The sequence below is a fragment of the Crocodylus porosus genome, unplaced genomic scaffold, assembly GCF_001723895.1.
Source record: "Crocodylus porosus isolate Cpor-Errol unplaced genomic scaffold, CroPor_comp1, whole genome shotgun sequence".
NCBI lineage: Eukaryota > Metazoa > Chordata > Crocodylia > Crocodylidae > Crocodylus > Crocodylus porosus.
In genome coordinates, this window is record NW_017728912.1 from 21,151,102 (window position 1) to 21,168,471 (window position 17,370).

Sequence of the window (17,370 nt, forward strand, 5' to 3'; positions counted from 1 at the left end):
TGTAGAGTGCTACTCCTCCACCTTTCCTTCCTATCCTGTCCCTCCTGTATAGCCTATAGCCCTTGACACTCACCGCCCAGTCATGCGATGAGTCCCACCAGTCAGACTGTTTTCCTTCAGAAATTTATTGTCATCTTGTGAACTGGAACCTACTCTAAACTTCAGGAGTGCAAAAGCAGCCAATTCTGTTGGCCTGGGTTGAAAACCATCATTTGTTCTACCACTTATTTTGTGGCACTTTTCCCCAGGCTACCTAGCATCCGTGCGTGGATTATGCCCAAATTGGGGAACGTGGCAACCGTAGACTTCTTAAACAATATGCTCCCGTCTCTTTTTTGTGCTCAGCATGGGTAATTTCTATTTTTTGTACTGTGTGAAACATTTAATACTGCAATAAATGCAAGGCAGGGAGCAACAGGTTCTAGGTCACGTCAGTTTGAAATTCAGGCCAAGGTTGCAAGATTTTGGCAAGCTGCACACACATACTGGGCAGCTCCACAGGAGCATTTCCCTATGCTACCTGAAAATGGGTGGTTTTGTTACAGTATTCTAGCTAGCTTCTGGGTTTGTTAAATAGATTTAAAAAACAAACAAACTCAGAAGTGAAAATCTAAGGAGGTATCCCCCCTTCACTGTACATCAACACGATAAAACTGGAAAGAAGGAAAACATCCACAAATGTCAAGGCTGAATATGGCCCACAGACCAGATTTTTATAAACACTCCTACTCTACAGTATCTGTGAGAACTGGTAATAACTTCAGTCTCATGAAATTCTTGTACATTCATAGATTGTTAGGGGCTGAAAGGGACCTTGCAGATCATCGGGTCTAACTCCCTGCTCCAGGCAGGAAGACAACTGGAGTTAAGTGACCCCAGCAAGGTGGCTGTCTACTCTCCTCTTGAAAACCTCCAGGGTAGGTGACTGGACCACCTCTGGAGGGAGTTTATTTCATGGTCTGGACACCCTGACTGCAAAAGAGTTTTTCCTGGTATTAAGCCTAAAGTGACCTTCCAGGAGTTTGTATCCATTGGTCATGGTCTTCCCTGGGGGTGCCCTAGTGAACAGTTAGTTATTCACCAAGCTCCTGATGCATTCCTTGATAGCAGCTTACTGCTATCAAGTCCCCTCTCCACCTTCTCTTCTTTAGGCCCACGTCCCTCAGCCTTTCCTCATATGGCTTGCCTTGCAAGTCCCTGATCATACAGGTGGCTCTTTTCTGGACCCTCTCAACTTTTCCCAGGTCCTTGTTAAAGTTCAGCACCCAAAACTGGATGCAGTAAACTCCAACTGTGGTCTTATCAGTGCAGAGTACAGTGGGAGTATCACTTCTTCCTGTACTAGACCTTTATTTCTGTGTTTACTGAACATGTTTACTGAATATAAAGTTACAAAATAAAAGAACTGGGTTTTAACCATGCTTTACAGCTTATTGCTTTTACAGCTTACATAGACACAGTGGGTGCATCTACACACACAATTAATGTGACGTGATAAACTCCGGAGCAGTTTATGCTGGAGTATACTGCTCCCAGGCACAGTGTCTACACATGCGCCTGGGTCAGCAGCACTTCGAGCCAGAGCAGAATAGCCCAGGGCTGGAAGCAAGTTCTAGTCCTGTTTGCAGCACAATGACTCCACCAGAAGGCCTGTGGTGGAATGAATTAAAATTTACTGTCCCCTAATATCAGCGGATATGTAAATTGTGACGCTTTACTGTGGAGCCAATAGTCTACTCAGCAGGAAAGTGCACTTGTAGATGCCCCCCAGCAAAGACTGCTTCATGAAGTTAGAGCAAGTTGTAACTCTGAATGAAAAGAACACATTAGATCTAAGGAACTTTCGAGGAAAATGACAGTCTTTTTCTGTAAATAATACCCTAATTTATGCATACTATCTTTTTTTCATACCCCTCTTCTTTTAATTTATGGGCAACTATAAAACACACTGGTTAAAACAACCTACCCTGCTGGATTCCTAACTATGTAAAAAGTCCCCTTTCCTTTAAAAAAAAAAGTCACAATGTTTCTTCTTTACTGTTGAAAGCAGATATTTTAAACAGAAATAAATGATTGCCACATCAGAAACTGCAGCAGATCCAACAAAAGAACAGCATTGGTAAAATGTGTTACAACCAGCCCATGAGGCCATTTAAAATATTTAACCCTACTTACAATGTCTTTCTTTTTTGGTAAACAGCTAGGGGAAAATGCAGTGAAAACAAAGAGGTGCCATATTGTTACTGACTGAACCTAGATAGCCACATTTTTCTTGCTATGAACTCTGCATAATCTCTATAAAGTCACAGAACGTACGTCAGCAAACTATCATCTTACCTTATCCCACCATACTTTATGTAGTTTGATGGACAAAAATCCCTTAACTTTCAATGTTTCTCTATACACTATATGCACTAAACTATCAAAGGGTTCATTTGTATTTCTTAAAAGTGCTTTACAAAAGAAAGGAAAATGGAGGCAGATTGCTTTTGAAAGATTTATGTAGAACAGAGTTAGACCATCAGTCATATTTATACCAAGTACTATATAAAAAGGTGGGTAAAGTGCTTTTAGATCTACTGACCAAGTAAGTAAATATCAATATCCCCCCATTTTACAGACAAGAAACTGGAACAGAAAGAAGCAGCAATTCACCCTAGATTTCCCAAGCAGATCAGCAGCAGGACAAAGAACAGAACCTAAATCAACTGTGCTCAGGCCAATGTGCTCGCCACTATGGCTAGGCACAAACATTACACTTTTACCAGTATAAGTGATCAGAAACTCATCTATACCCATAACAGAATAGAAGTTTGGCACACAAAACCAATCTATACCTTTAATAGTACAGAAGTTTGGCACATAGACTGATTTAAAAATGGTGGAACACAGTCTAACTTTTGTCCCCCTCGCCAAAGGGTGAATGTGTGTTCTGTTCACTACGAACCTAAACTATACCACTTACTGAAAACTGTGCAACTTAAATCAATTCTGCCTCAGGCTTTTTGAATGTCTCTACCTAGCCTAAGTCATACTGACCAAAGCTGAGCACTTCTGACAATTCCACCCAGAAAAGTGAGTGCCTGGCTCAAGGAGACAGCAGGTGAAGGCAGAGACAGGTCACTGAAACTCATTGTCTGTCTCAACAACACCCTACTGCATACCAATTATCTCCCACTCTGTTACAGATAACGCAACCAAAAATAGAACTTAAGGGACTTACAGACAATCATCTCTTGTTCTCCTTGTTGGCTAGAAAACTAGTACAAGCACATTCCTTGCCTGTAGATGTTCATTCTGTCCTCGTTAATGATGACAGTGCACAAATTATGGGTTTTTCTAAACCACCCTTCCCTTCTTAGTTATGGTGAGAGCATAAACGAGCCAGTATGTGTGAGCATAACACATGAAACATGCTCATGAAGATCCTGCTGTATTAGGAAAAAAAAGGAATGACTTAAAAAGAAAAAGGATGTAATGGTAAATAAATGGAATCTGTTCTCCCAAACTTCTAGAAGCAGGATTAAAAACAAAACAAAACACCAATGTTTAAATAAAGCATTTGATAATTTAATTTCAAGTAAATATGGTAAAGAGGAAAACCTTCATATTATTAAACACGTGTAATTCTAAAGGGGGGGAGGACTCTGACAGAAGTGATATTTGTCAAGCAATTAAACCCCTGAAAGCACTCTACAGCTATGCCCTGATAGAAGTGCACGACTGCAGAGCGCATTAGAAGCGCCCAATCATGCAATAAATTTAATTTAATTTAATTTAATGAGGGTTCTGAAGACACTCCAAAGTGAAGCACCTTTATTATCTTCTGTTTGACGCTGTAGGTGAGCAGGGCTGGGCTGCATCAGCCCAGCACCTCCTCCACTTCCTACCCGCCCCATGCTGTCTTCAGGGATGGGAGCTCTGGTCTGGGGTCTGCCCAGCTTGCACTTGAAGGGTGCGGGGGGGGAGGCAGATGGATGCATCTCGGGCATGAAAACCTTGTAAAAATGTCAAGGATGTTCATTATTTACTTTCTTTAAGAGTATTCTCCCTCCAGTCCATTCAAATGACAATTTGGGTGTTTAAATTTCATATAAACATTTTTAAAGAAGCTATGAACTCTATTACTACCTTACTTGCATACTTTTCACTTTTTCAGCCTTATTCTTTGGAATGTTCCTAGTATCTATTTTTTGTAGGAGGTCTAGCATTATAGAAAAAAGCCTGTTTTGTTTGGGAATGTGCAAGACCTATTATATTATAAGCCTGTTTTATGTCAGTTTTGTCTATTTTAAGAATCAAGCCAAAGAAATAGCCAGCAATACATACCATTCTCAAAATCTGCCAGATTATGTTAAAAGAAATTGCATGCATGTTTGTTTACAGATTGTTACATTCATTACAATGAAAAATTTTCTGAAATCTTTATTTCAAAATCCTGTTTAAGTATATAGCTTAAAACTACCTATGATTTCACCATTTTTGTTGGAATCTTGTTTTATTTTGACATCCTTAATCTGTAGGGCCCTGTTCTTGTGAACATCTGAGCATAGGAACAATTCCATGCACATGAATAATTAGTTCTATTGACTTCATCAGATGCATACAGTTAGGCACTGGGCAAGTGTTTGCAAGACTGGGACCTGTGTATGCAGACTGAAAAAAAATTCATGTTCATTTGTATTAGCATCCTAGTTCTACTACCACACTACAGAAGGTTAACACTCTTCTTTTTAGATGCCCTTCAGAGGATGGCTCATGAGGCAGAGATATAGAAAGACAGTTCTCTAAACACTGGGAAATAATATGCTCAGACAGATCATTTAGCAAGACTGAAAACACAACTGCTTGAAAGGCTTAGTAACCCACTCTGTGAGAGCACCAGCTGAACAATCAATAAAAGTGATAAGTTATGGCAGATAAGTTCAGCTATTTTTTCTGAAACTTGCTTGAAGCCACAATGTTTATTTTAGAATAAGCATGTTTTCCTTTACCTTAGTACCTGTCCCTTCAATCAAATAATAAGAGTCTACAAATTCATTCTGGGTTTTCCAGCCTACTTGCAAATCTGGAGGCATTTTTGGGATGCTCTATCATTAACACAGGCCAAACCCCTGCCTGAACTAACCTTCCAAAGGAATGGCAGGATGGTTCAGTAGTTTGAGTACTAGCATTAATTTAGCAAGACTTTGGTTTAAACACCCAAGGGCAAAGTCTTCCTATATAATTTTACCAACTTGCCTAGTCTTTATGGGCACCTATACACATGCCTGATGCCAGCTCCAATGCATTCTAATTAGAACATTTCAGCACTCCATGCCAAATTTTAACCAATTTTGGAATTATAAACTTCACTGCTAAACAACAAAGAAAGATTGCTATACCTTTCTGTCATCTGACACCACCAGGAAAGAAATTCTGCTTTATTTGCACATCAAAGAACAATTCACACAAAGGAACTCTCATGGACCCAGAGAGTTCAGCTTCCTCTGTGCAAATGTTTATTTTCTACCTATGGGGACTTCTACCATCTTTACTTTCCCCTCAGCCTGAAGAAGGGCACATGTGCCTGACAGCTTGCAAAGAAAGGATTTTATTTTGCAATTTCTTTGTTGGTCTAATAAAAGATATCATCTCTGAACCAAGAGTTTGAGAGTTTTGCATTTCTTTTTGTCTCAGAGCAACACAGCTACCAAATACATCACTCATTCCAAGAAGGACTTCGATAGTGCTGTAATATTGGACCCAAAACTGGCTATTTCTCCCCTAGAATTTAACTAACTCAATCCCATTTAGTGACATTATGAACACAGTCTACATACTGTCTTGCCAAAACACATTTTAGAACTACCTCTGGTTACCAGAATTCCAGAAACTCAAATTACCCATTAATGGAAATTATTTCACGTTTGCCCTGTACTTGATGACAACTATAAACTTCAATCTGTATTTTGTGTGTCCATTAGACTCGTTACATAATACATGTTCTTCAAGTGACGCTTCAGGGGAAAAAAAAAAAAATCTAAAATACAGGGCATGTTTAGAGTCACAACAGATCAAACAAACAAAAAAGTCTGCTATATGCACCATAAGAGGCTGCATCCTTATAAGTGTGTCTTTAGTTGATTTTTTTAGTTACAGCTTTCAGAGAAGTTGGAGAGCCTTAAATTCACGGACATCTTATATTTGAAGGACTTTGGTAAAATACCCTGGCTTAATAGCTTTGGGTATACTTTAATATATAAAATCTGGGCAACCTCTAACCTGGTAGCAGCCACATTGAAATTCTTCCAGATACAGCTGCCCTTTACAATACTGCATGCAAAAAGCAAATATTTTTTTTCAGATTTTTTTGGATGATATTTTACTGGAAGAATATGCCTGAGAGAGAACTATCTACCTACCACCTCTATTTCCTAGGTCACCATACATGAAAGAAAATACAGGAAAGATTACAAGTTTCATATTGTTCATGATCCTTGAAATCTTTTTACTACCTATGCCCACCACATCCAGAAGCAACCATCCAAAAGAGATGAAGACCTAAATGCTTAGCACATACCAACTATTCCAGTAACTGCCCCCTGAAGTTCTTCTCTGAGACAATTCTGGGTACTAAAAATGGGTGAATGAATACCACATACTAAGAGGGCTATGTTTCCATTTCTTTCCTCACTTCTTTCCCCCCACCTTTTTTACAGATTCACTTCAAAAGAAAAAAAACAATGTAGTGCTGTTGCTTCATCCTCATGTGTATTTAATTTTTAAGGACAGTTAATGATTGTCAAGTGTGCAGTGCAAGACATATGACGCTGGCAAATCTAATTCAAACCAAATGCAGGTGACAATCAGACACATTTATAAACTGCTTATGCAAAACAGTTATTCATACAGCCTGCGGGAGAAGTGTTTGTTTCTTAATATTTTAAAAAGGCGGGTAAAGTATATTGATCTACCACTTATGACTCCAGTATAGAAAGATCATTCTAAGGTGTACTACGTGGTCAAAGCTGAAATTAAAGATACCAACATTTAGGTCAACTTCAACTACAGAAGAGTTTTAGACTTCAGAGGACAATTCTGGGCTGTCAACTCCATTTGTCTCCAGTTGTGAGGATAAGCAACCTCATTTAAAGGTTAAGAAAGCCATAAACAGATACCGCTAAGTCAGGGGCAGGCAATTATTTTGGGCAGAGGGCCGCTTACTTAGTTGTGGCAAGCCATCGAGGGCCACATCTGGCCCCCAGGCCGCATTTTGCACACCCCTGCACTAAATGGCTCACCGTTGTCAGACAAGGGGCCCAAAAAGGTGGCACAGGGCAGGATGGACCCACCTGTCTTACACATGGACAGAGAGAAGACTCAAATAGTTATTCCCTCTGGACCCTGGCACATGTTACATTTGTTACAAGTTATATGGGAGTTGCACGCAACACATTTTAACATGTCAGACACTTAAGGAATTTATCGTACTGGTATAAGTGACTGGAAAACAGTTTAAATCTGTTACACAACAGAAGTTCAGTGCCATAAACCACTTTCAAAATGACTAAAACCAATTTAAGGTAAACCTGGATGGATATTGTTTATATATAGTATTATATAAACACGAATGGATATAGTATTAGTAACTGACTTAGGTTAAAATCGGTTTATCGAACTTCTGTCCCAGATCCCTTGCAGATTCAAGTTAACTTAACAGTCTCCCAGCATCCCAGGATGCTTTGCACCTCCCCCGCAAACCACCTTTCCACCTTTGCAGGGTGGGCGGGCTTGCCTTGGGCCCAAGCTGTTTGCTCTAGCTAAGCAGGAATGCATGATTTAGCACTCCCCAGTTTCTGGCCTGGGCTACTGACGGCATGTAGCTACATTCTGGAATCAAAAATGAATGTCTCTTCACTCGCTTATTGGTTTAATCTAGACCAGTGTTTTTGTACCAGGACCTATTTGTAAACATCAATGCCCAGCCTTAACCCAGAGCTACTCATTCCTGACCCACTGCCCCCACCCCTAGGCCCTAGCCTCCTCATGTGGGGCACTGGGTGGGGGGTGGTATATGAGGCATGGGAAGGCCCTAAGCAGCCCCTCACAGGCTGGACTCTGCCAGCTTGCAAGGGAAAAGCCTGTTTTCTTAAAGGAGAATCTATTTTTAAAGTTTGTTCACGAAGCTGGTATATTTTTGCAATCCACTTTTGGGTTGCGACCCATGGGTTAAGAAAAGCTGACCTAGGCAGCTTAGACTAACCTGCAAAGATTGAATTGATTCAGCCACAGGATTTTTGGCTACCTGTACTTAGCCACAGATCTTAGTTCTCTAGCTCCTTCAGCTGGTGAGCACCAGGTGTGCAAGCTCCTGCACCACTTTTTCCATCAAGGGAAGCAGCTCCCCAAACATCTAGCATAGCACAATATGCAATGTTTCTGTTCCACAACAAAATTCCACAATGAAAATATCTGCCAACACCCTTTGTGACTTTTCAGGCTCTGCCTGCACTTATGTCTATAAAGTAGGGATCGGCATTCATCTCTCCTTACCCTCTAAGATTTTGTAGAAAATGTTAGTTAAACTTCACAACACTGTAAAAAAGGAAAAGGGATATTAACATTAAATATTTTCTCTCCTAGCAAAGGAAAGGTCAATTTCAGCCTTATTTCATATATCCTAGCATGTTCAGGGCTGTCTAACAGCTTGCAGCATCTTCTTAAATTTGTTCCAGGAATTTTAAGAGAACAAACATGACTTTAAAAAACAGCGATTAGCAAAAGGGCAAATATTTTCTTAGCTGGCTACATCCTCCATGCTACAACTTCCCTGGATCATTAAAAATGCTTGCAAGAGCACTTCTTACTCCCACTTCCTTAAGAATCTATCCTTTCCTGATTCAAATGAATTTCAATGTTATATCTAACAGGAAAAAAATGTATTAAGTTTAAAATTTAAACTCTGCAAAGAGAAAGTTGTGACTCATATATATTCAATTAACCTCTTAATCCAGCCAACTTTCAAAGGCAAAAGTAGGAAAAATACTCTGCTGCTTATTTCAGTGACTTTTTAACAATATTATAGCCACATCTTTATCTTCTCATTCATTAAATGCACATCAGGTCTCATTCAGAACTCATATTCCCCAAGCCTCAAAATCTGGAGTGACACAGTAATTTTACTGTAGCTCAAAGTCAAACTGAATATTAAAAAAATGCTTCAAAAAGCTGAAAGCAATAGATTTTAAATGGCTCATGTTTCAAGTTCCTATAGAAAGTATACATATTCAAACTTTCCTTTCCTTTTTTGTGTCTTTGTGGAAATGTATTTAGCAGAATTCAGATTCATTGGAATCTGACAGGCTACACCATAAACACTTCTGTTATGGTCTCAAACTAGTAATTTCTAGGCCGACAACCGTGCACCCTAAGCACCCATACCACCCCAGGCCATAGTCAATCTGGTATTCTATGGATAGGAGACAAGACTTCAGAGAAAGGGTGGACACTGTAACTTATACATGGACAAAAAAAGTTTCAGAGGATCTAGCTAGCTACCTGGCTGCCTGAGATGAGCTCATACCAGCTAGAATAAGAAAAGCAAAATTACCATTTAAAGAAAAACTACAACCCCTCCAAAAGGAAAAGCCTCTCGCAATGACCAATCCCTTGAGTCCTACTTTACAGCCTCTTACTTGATCAATCTATAAATCCTTTGCTGTGACATCGCCAGGATCAAGGGGGTCTTCTTCTGTCAGGCAGTACTATGTTGAGTCATATAACATTAACCTTGCTGCCGGTCCCAAGCACATCAGACATACACTAACCCTTTTCCCATAAAAATAACAAACACAAACACTTAGAACAGTAGTAATCAAGACAACAAGACAAAATTAAGACGTTGAGATGCTGAGCATAAAACAGTGATATATAAAGTGTCACAGCTCTTTCTTCCAATCCAGAATCTTGCATCTAAATAAAATAAAAAAAGAGTAAAGATACTAAAATTAGTCACCACCTTTAAAAGGGGTGACACAGCACTGAATAATCTGTGCTTCAAAGTGTCTCTGCTTAGGTTGTATGTTGACAAGCAGTTAAAAAAAGGCAGTCATATGTTTCACATCACCCTGATACGGGTTTATGTAAATATTTTTAGGATGCGTCATAAAGTAACCTCTACTGCCATGGGACACAATGCCAACTGAGTTAGCAATTGGGAAGTTACTCTTTACACTGTTCCAGAAAAAGATATTATACAGCTGTCATTGCATTTACAACAGGAATAAAAAAAATATATTCATAAAGCATTCAACAAGACACCAAGGTCACAGTAAAAGCAGTACAAGAAAGGCCTGCCTCAACTTAAAGAGAGTGAAGGTCAAAAGCAGGGGGGAGAAGAGGAGGAAGCAAACACCTAGCCTCTGTTCTCAAAGAGTCCAAAGTGCTTTACAACTTTAACAGATATAGACAGCAACTTCGTGGATCACCTATGCCATTGATGCAATCATTCTGCCTACCACTTAAGAGCCTGACCTCTGAAGCTGAACAGTGGATCTTTTAAGTTCACAGGAGTTTTACATAAACAGCCTAAGGTAGGACAAATGCAATCATACCCATAATGGTGTCCATCCTCAACAGGACTCGTGCTCTCAATTTTGCAAGATATACCATTGAATTAATCCAGATCTCTGACATCACTTCTCAGCACTTTTCCATCTGGGATATTCAGTTCTTGAGTACATTACAATTCTGCCAGTAAAACCAACAATCACACCCTATCAATGATGTAGCCCAAGTGTAAAATCCACAGCATGAACAAATTCTGCCAAAAGAGGGTCAATTCTGTTAGCAACACTTCTCTTGTCCGGGGCAGGTGATTTAGTTCTGGCACCTGAAAAACTCTGCTGAACTGTATCAACGCTAGACAGCCTGAACATCTTATCACCTCAGACATCATTAAAGCATGTGAAACCTTGGTCTAGATGGTCTCTTTAAGCAGTATAGTGACATTTACTTGTTAATTCACTGAATTAAGCTAAACCAATCTAAAGTTATTTTATCGCTGAATAAATGTCAGTTAACAGGTTTTTCTGTGCTTTAACTATTCTCTTTGAATTCTCATCTTTAGTTAATTCAGATTAACTGTTCTTGGTGTCCCACTTCCATTTGCTGAACCATTAACACCATTTCCAGCAGCACCTACAATAAAGAGGTGTCAAATTCAGAGAGGGCTGAATGTAATTTAGGCTACTTTACTATGGGAGCTGCTGTTGCCTCCAATAACAGAACTATGAAGGCAGCCAGGCCCCCCAAATACCCACACAGCTCTACCAGAGCTATGCCAGCTCCTCTTAAATCCTCTCCCAGCACAGCTGCACCCAAATGAAAGATTTTTTGCTGACAAAGCCATATCAGCTAGAAAGACTGATCCTTCCACACCCACAGCCCAAACAGAAATTGTAATGAAGATCTAGGCTTTGGAGAATAACCACAAAACAATTTACCAAGGGTTACAAAGAAAGAAAGAGGTAGGGCTTACTACACATGAGCTGGTTTTAAATAACTGCCTGTGTACATGTTCTTCTACACCACAAGCAGAGGGGAGAGGGGAGAGCTCACAGCTGTTTCAGGCTGTTTGTTTGCAGACTTGGGCACAGTAAGTTGCTTTGGTTACATTATGTTGATATGTGGAAGGTTTCCATTTCACACACAGAAAATTTCTTTGGTGCTTTGAGGACTGGAAGCTTAATTCTTTCTAAATAAAAACTTTGAATCTGGTCACTCTGACTAAGTTCTGGGAGTCTAAGGAACATACCAATTGTGCCATATGCAATCACTTGCAGATACATCAAACATGTGGCCCAAAGTGGTTCGTTGGAGGTCATGCATCCTCACAATGATGCATCACCACTCTATGAGCTAAAGGTGTTATGGCATTGCAGCACAGCCTGGGGGTCTTCGTGTTTTAGTCACGGAAGAGGGGATTGGAAACTCAGGAACTCCCTCCTAAAATGGTACTAAATCAAGAGTTTTTATAAAAAGGTAACATATAACTTAGTACCATTGCAAATTCTCTACTATACATTTATTTCCTCTAACACTTGCTCTCTCTGAAGTGTTACCAACACACATCCACTCCACATAGTTTTCAAAACAATGCTTTAAAGCTTTTGAGTACAGAAGTTGCAGATTTTTTAGCAATTCAAGACAGCAGTGTAATCTAATCACTTCCTATATACCTCAATGAGTAAAAACAGCACAGACTGTTTCAGAATATTTTGATAACAACCTAATAACCATGGAAGCAAAGCTGGAGTACTTGTGACACCACCAGAACTGTTACTGCAGTTGTCCATCATTTATTTGGAAACTGGGGAATATAATGGAGGCAAATATTTGCCACTTATGTATGCCTTTCTATTAAAAGCCAACCTATTTCTAAGCTTCCTTTATTCACAAAGGGCTTAAGAGAGTTACCATTACAAATCCTTTGACAATTTTACATTAGGATTTTGTACTGACCATGGTATGCTCCATTCATGCACCTGGCAATCTCCACCCAATTCGTTCGGGGCTTCTCGTGTTCTTATTCTCCTAGGTGTTCTGTTTATAGTGCTACAAATATTGGTCCATGACCTCTGGTACCAGGCCATCTTGAAGCTGATGTGGTTCAAGTCTTACTGTTCCTTTTCCATAGGAGAGTTTAGTTTAAAAATCTAACATTATGTACACAGTGAAGAAGTTTCAGGCATGCTTTGTGATTATGGATTCAATATAAAACATATTAATGTCACAGTGATAACTTGTTCTATTCAAAAACATCATCAAATGAAAGTGTCAAGGTTTTTCACCTGCAATTGTTATAAGTAGTGAGTATGTTTATTAAGCAAACATGTTTTCGAGCTATACCTGAAGGTGTTGAGAGAAAAAACACCCCCGGTTTTCAGTTGTTTTATGCATATGGCAGTACTTTGCATGTCATCATAAAGTCCCACACAAACAGAGAAAAACACCCATAACTTAAGTAAGAAAGAAGAAAAATGTTTAAGTGGGGAAAAAAAGTGTTTTATAATCATAAGAGGGGTAGTTGGGGGCAAATCGTTTATCAAGAACTGTTTCTCCTCCTTTCCCTCCCTCCCACCCTTCCTTACCCACTGCCTGGCTAGATTTTAAGCTAGCAGTCTTCTCATATTGCCTCAGTTTTAACACAATTGTTAACATTTGAAATGCGGGCATTACACTTTAAGAGGGATATAGAGAAATGGGAAAGATCCTGAGGCACGTAATAAATAATAAAAGGGCTGAAATGTAATCCACATGGCGAAAGGTTGAAGAAACAAGGTATACATGGTGCAGAAGAAAGCCTAACATTTGAAAGGCTACTATAAGATGGAGATTCCACTCCTCTCTCCAACCCTTAACACAAGATGAAAGTGCCCAAGGCAAAGTGGTTGACCTGCAGAAGGTTTGGTACAGCCTTTGTAGACCTGGGAACAATACACAACTGTCTTAGAGGGCTAGTGCTAAAAGATCCATCAGAATGATGTGCAACAATGCATGTGCCACAGGTAAAAGTAAGCTGGGCTAGAATATAGAATCTGCAATATGTGTTGGCCTACAGACCAATCTGTTCCTAACTGGAGTTGCTGTGGATGTGGTAAATGAGAATATTCAAGGGAACAGCTTCAGAATATACAATTTACTCATGGTTCAGTGACATGTGCACAAGATTGTAATGTCCTTCACGTCATTTTTGAACACTGGTATGCCTGTAGCTAAGTTGTGCATCAGTAGACCACAGCATAGCCACCAAGGGAAATAAGGCTCACTATGAAGGATGTCACAGAAAAAAAGGCTTAAAGAAAGCAAGGGAATTCAAAATACTTCCAATTTGTGGTTGCTTATGATAGAGCCTCCTCTGTGATTTCTAGTATCAAAGCTGCTCCAAGTAATAGAACCTGATTTTAAAAAGTTAAAAAGATGTAGGAATTTATAATTCATCCCACCTTGATGGACAGAATGAAGACTTGGTCAGACACAAGTCAACAAGATCTCCAACATAGATATAAAGATGCTGAGGTAATCAAGGGTTCGAAGCTCTGTTACAGGAGCCAAAATTAAAGTGCAAGAAGCCTAGGAAGGGTTGTTTCAACTGAAGATAAGTTAACAAAAGTTAGAACACACCACACAACATGCCCACACTGAAGGACTGAAGACTAAGTGGACAGAAGGAATACCAAAAACAGGGTGAGTGGTGGAAAGAAGGGGACTAAGTACACGGATTGGTTCACATTAGACCTCAGAGAGGTCAAATCTGCTCACAGTGGTTAAGCACATAACCACAAGTTGTGGCAGGAGGCAAAAAGCTGATGATTCCAAATAGGAAGTGACAGTAAAGAAGATACAGATAAGCTGAGAAGCACAAATTCCATCAGTTGAATCAGCCCAGTTAATGGTGGTTACATTTAACACAGACTATAAAGCCTCTAAGAAGTTCAGAGTTACAGATTTCATTGAGCCAGAAGCCTTTTCTTTTCTTCAGGTTCTAGCACTGTTGGCAGCATCTGATGTGCCTAACCACATCCTGTCCCCCTGCCTTTTTTTAAAGGGCTCCATCTCTACACCATATCTATGAACACTGTCACTTTGTTTTTGTAGTATTTCTTTAAAAAGAAAAAGAAAAACACTAAATTAATATAGAGACTATCAAAGCATTTTATTTATTAAAAATAAAGAAATAAGAAATTCAAGATAAGGTGCCCAAAATAAATCTTTGCATGGTACAAAATCCCATCCACTTTTGACACTGAAAGTCCTTTCACATAGAGTCATTGTACGATTAATTATTCATCACCCACATTCTCAATATGGAACCCAAAAAGTATTCTGCTGGAAACAACATTAAAGTATGAATAATCAGAGCTATTAGCTTAACAGCATATTACTATACAAACGCTTGGCTTCGTTTCTTGATATTAAAATGTCTTAAACTACCATCACACAGATTTAGACATACAACTCCCTCAGTCCGTGGACACTGCAATAGCTGTAGTAGGGTCTATTATGGCACAAATATTAGCAAGAAAATGCTTTTAATAAAAACTGTTAAATAACAAATTAATTGATGTGAATGAACCAGAGATGACAATTTTCAGCCACAATTAGAAGTGTTGCATGTCAGAAACCCTCAAAATAAGGATTTCACAGACAGATCATCATCTAATCTGTTACAGCAGAATTACTACTTTTGTAGCTCAAAAGCACAAACGGGCAATTAAAAAAAAAAAGCTACAATTTGCAACCAAATCCCTAATTTTGTGTGTTAAGAGACTTCCCACAGCTTAAATGATAAACAAGAAAGGCTGCTTTCGTAAGGTCAGTTTGTGGGAGCTTCCCCATAATTTTTATATCAAACTTTAACTTTACCTGTACAGAAACGTACAAGGAGAGAAGCAATTCAGCATGGCTCTTTCTGAAACGATATACTGAAGTTTGGCAGCAGATTGTTTCCTGTAGAACCTGTAAGAAAAGAAAAATGAGACTAGTTAGCACCTTAAAAACACTCTATAGTTTTATGACAGAAGCTATGGGGCAGGGTACCAATATTAGTTGTCACTGGTGTGAGCATTTTGAATAATTTTATTTAATAAAAGTTCTAATGCTCAAGTCAATTGTTAGGAAATTTCTTTTAAAAAATGTAATATGATTCTGAACCGTAGCCTGCCACAGTTTATTTTTATTTTTCTGTACACTACAGTTTGGTACTGAAACAGAGGCATGCTATCATAACATTTTATGCATGTGTGCAGTAAAGAAAAGCCTTAATTCACCCTTTCTGATAACCAGAAAAGCTGTAACAAAGAAGTGTATTACAGTCTGGTTGGTGGTTAGTATAAACATTTTGAAAAACAAAGAGATCTGAACTTGGTAAAACTTCCATAGCAATATCTCTTATTAGTGAACATACACTACCCATAAAGTATCTTTAACACTTAGTGGGACTATTTATTATCCTTGTTTTTAGCACTACAGAATTAAAAACCCAATAGCAGCTATACAGCTTTTCCATGGTATCAAACTGTGATTAAACAGCACGTTAGCAATTTTCCCATCTCAAGCTCCACTCCGAGATGTCAAAAATTAAGCATGAATTTACAGTAACATTTTACTGGGAGGGCAGGATGAAATTATTCTTTTAAGGAACTGGTTGTTAGAAACTAAGGCCATGTGTAGACAAAGCGAGGGGCATGCGTGCATGACACTTTAAGTGGGCTGAATGCTTTTGCACCGCTTTAATAGTGTCGGTGTTTGTACGCCTTGGCAACCTACTGTGCATTAATTCCAGCCACTGTATGAAATTCACTGGCATAATGCGCCTTAAATGGGACACAGTAAACTAAAACCCACTACAGCTGTGAAGCAAAGCACCAGGCTCCATGCAGCTCCGCAGGAAGCCCTGCAGGCAGCCTGGCAGAAGCCTGGGAAAACAGGCACCGCTCAAGAAAAGCAGTGAGCCTGTTCTTCCTGTCCGTCTGCCTGAGCTGCACAGGGGCCCAGGGGCTCCATGGCTGCAGTGCCCCCTGAGGCTGCTTGAGCCGAGTGCCTGCTGGCGGATGCCATGGTGGAGGGGGCTGCCGCTGCCACGGAGGGAAGCACCGGTCCCCCCGCAGCCCAGGGACCACACTGCCTCCCGGAACCTCGCCCTCCCCTTCCCGCCACCAAAGAAGCAGGTGAGTCAGTGGGGTGTGTGCATGACATGGGGGTTTAAATCAGCCCTAAACTGAAGCGGTGTTTTTAAAAACCCTATCCTATTACTCAAAAGGCAAATCAGATAGCTCTATATACTAGCAAACTGTCTTTTATTGCTCAGAGGCAATATAAAGGTAACTCAAAACACACTGCCTCTTAAATTTAACATATAATATGTTGACTGTGGCAGGCCTAGAAAGCAGTCATAGCAAGTTAGAACCTGGTTTATTGCTATGGACATACTGAATTCACAATTGTGTGATTTTCATGGAAAAATCGGATGGGTTCTGAAAAATGGTGGACTTGCTGCAAAAAAAACCTAAACAAAACAAAAAACAAGCAAACAAACAATTTGAATTGATTGATTTTGAATTCCTCAAAAATCAAGCTGTAAGCAGCAAAGAGGGCAAGAAACCCTGCAGTCCTGAAACACGATAGGGAGGGAGATGGGGACAGGGCAAATAAGAGGCTGAGCCTGTGACAGTCTCAGTTCAGGAACCAGCCTGGGGCCAATCAAGAAGTGGGAAGGTTTTGGCATCAACTTAAAGCACCCACAGGCAGGTACCACTGAAAAGAAATCTTCTAAGATGGCCAAATATGTTTCAGCGCTGCACTGTGTAAGACACTAACCTGCAGGGA

General features: G+C 39.7%; 1 protein-coding gene across 2 annotated transcripts in view; it reads right to left on the reverse strand.

The window, feature by feature from the left end:
• Nucleotides 1–17,370, reverse strand: part of SGMS2 (sphingomyelin synthase 2) — a 58,940-nt gene that overhangs the window by 23,226 nt on the left and 18,344 nt on the right. For both annotated transcript variants that reach the window (XM_019534134.1, XM_019534133.1), the window contains exon 2: nucleotides 15,409–15,501. The gene's annotated coding sequence lies outside the window, so the exon portion shown is untranslated. The remainder of the gene's footprint in view (nucleotides 1–15,408; nucleotides 15,502–17,370) is intronic.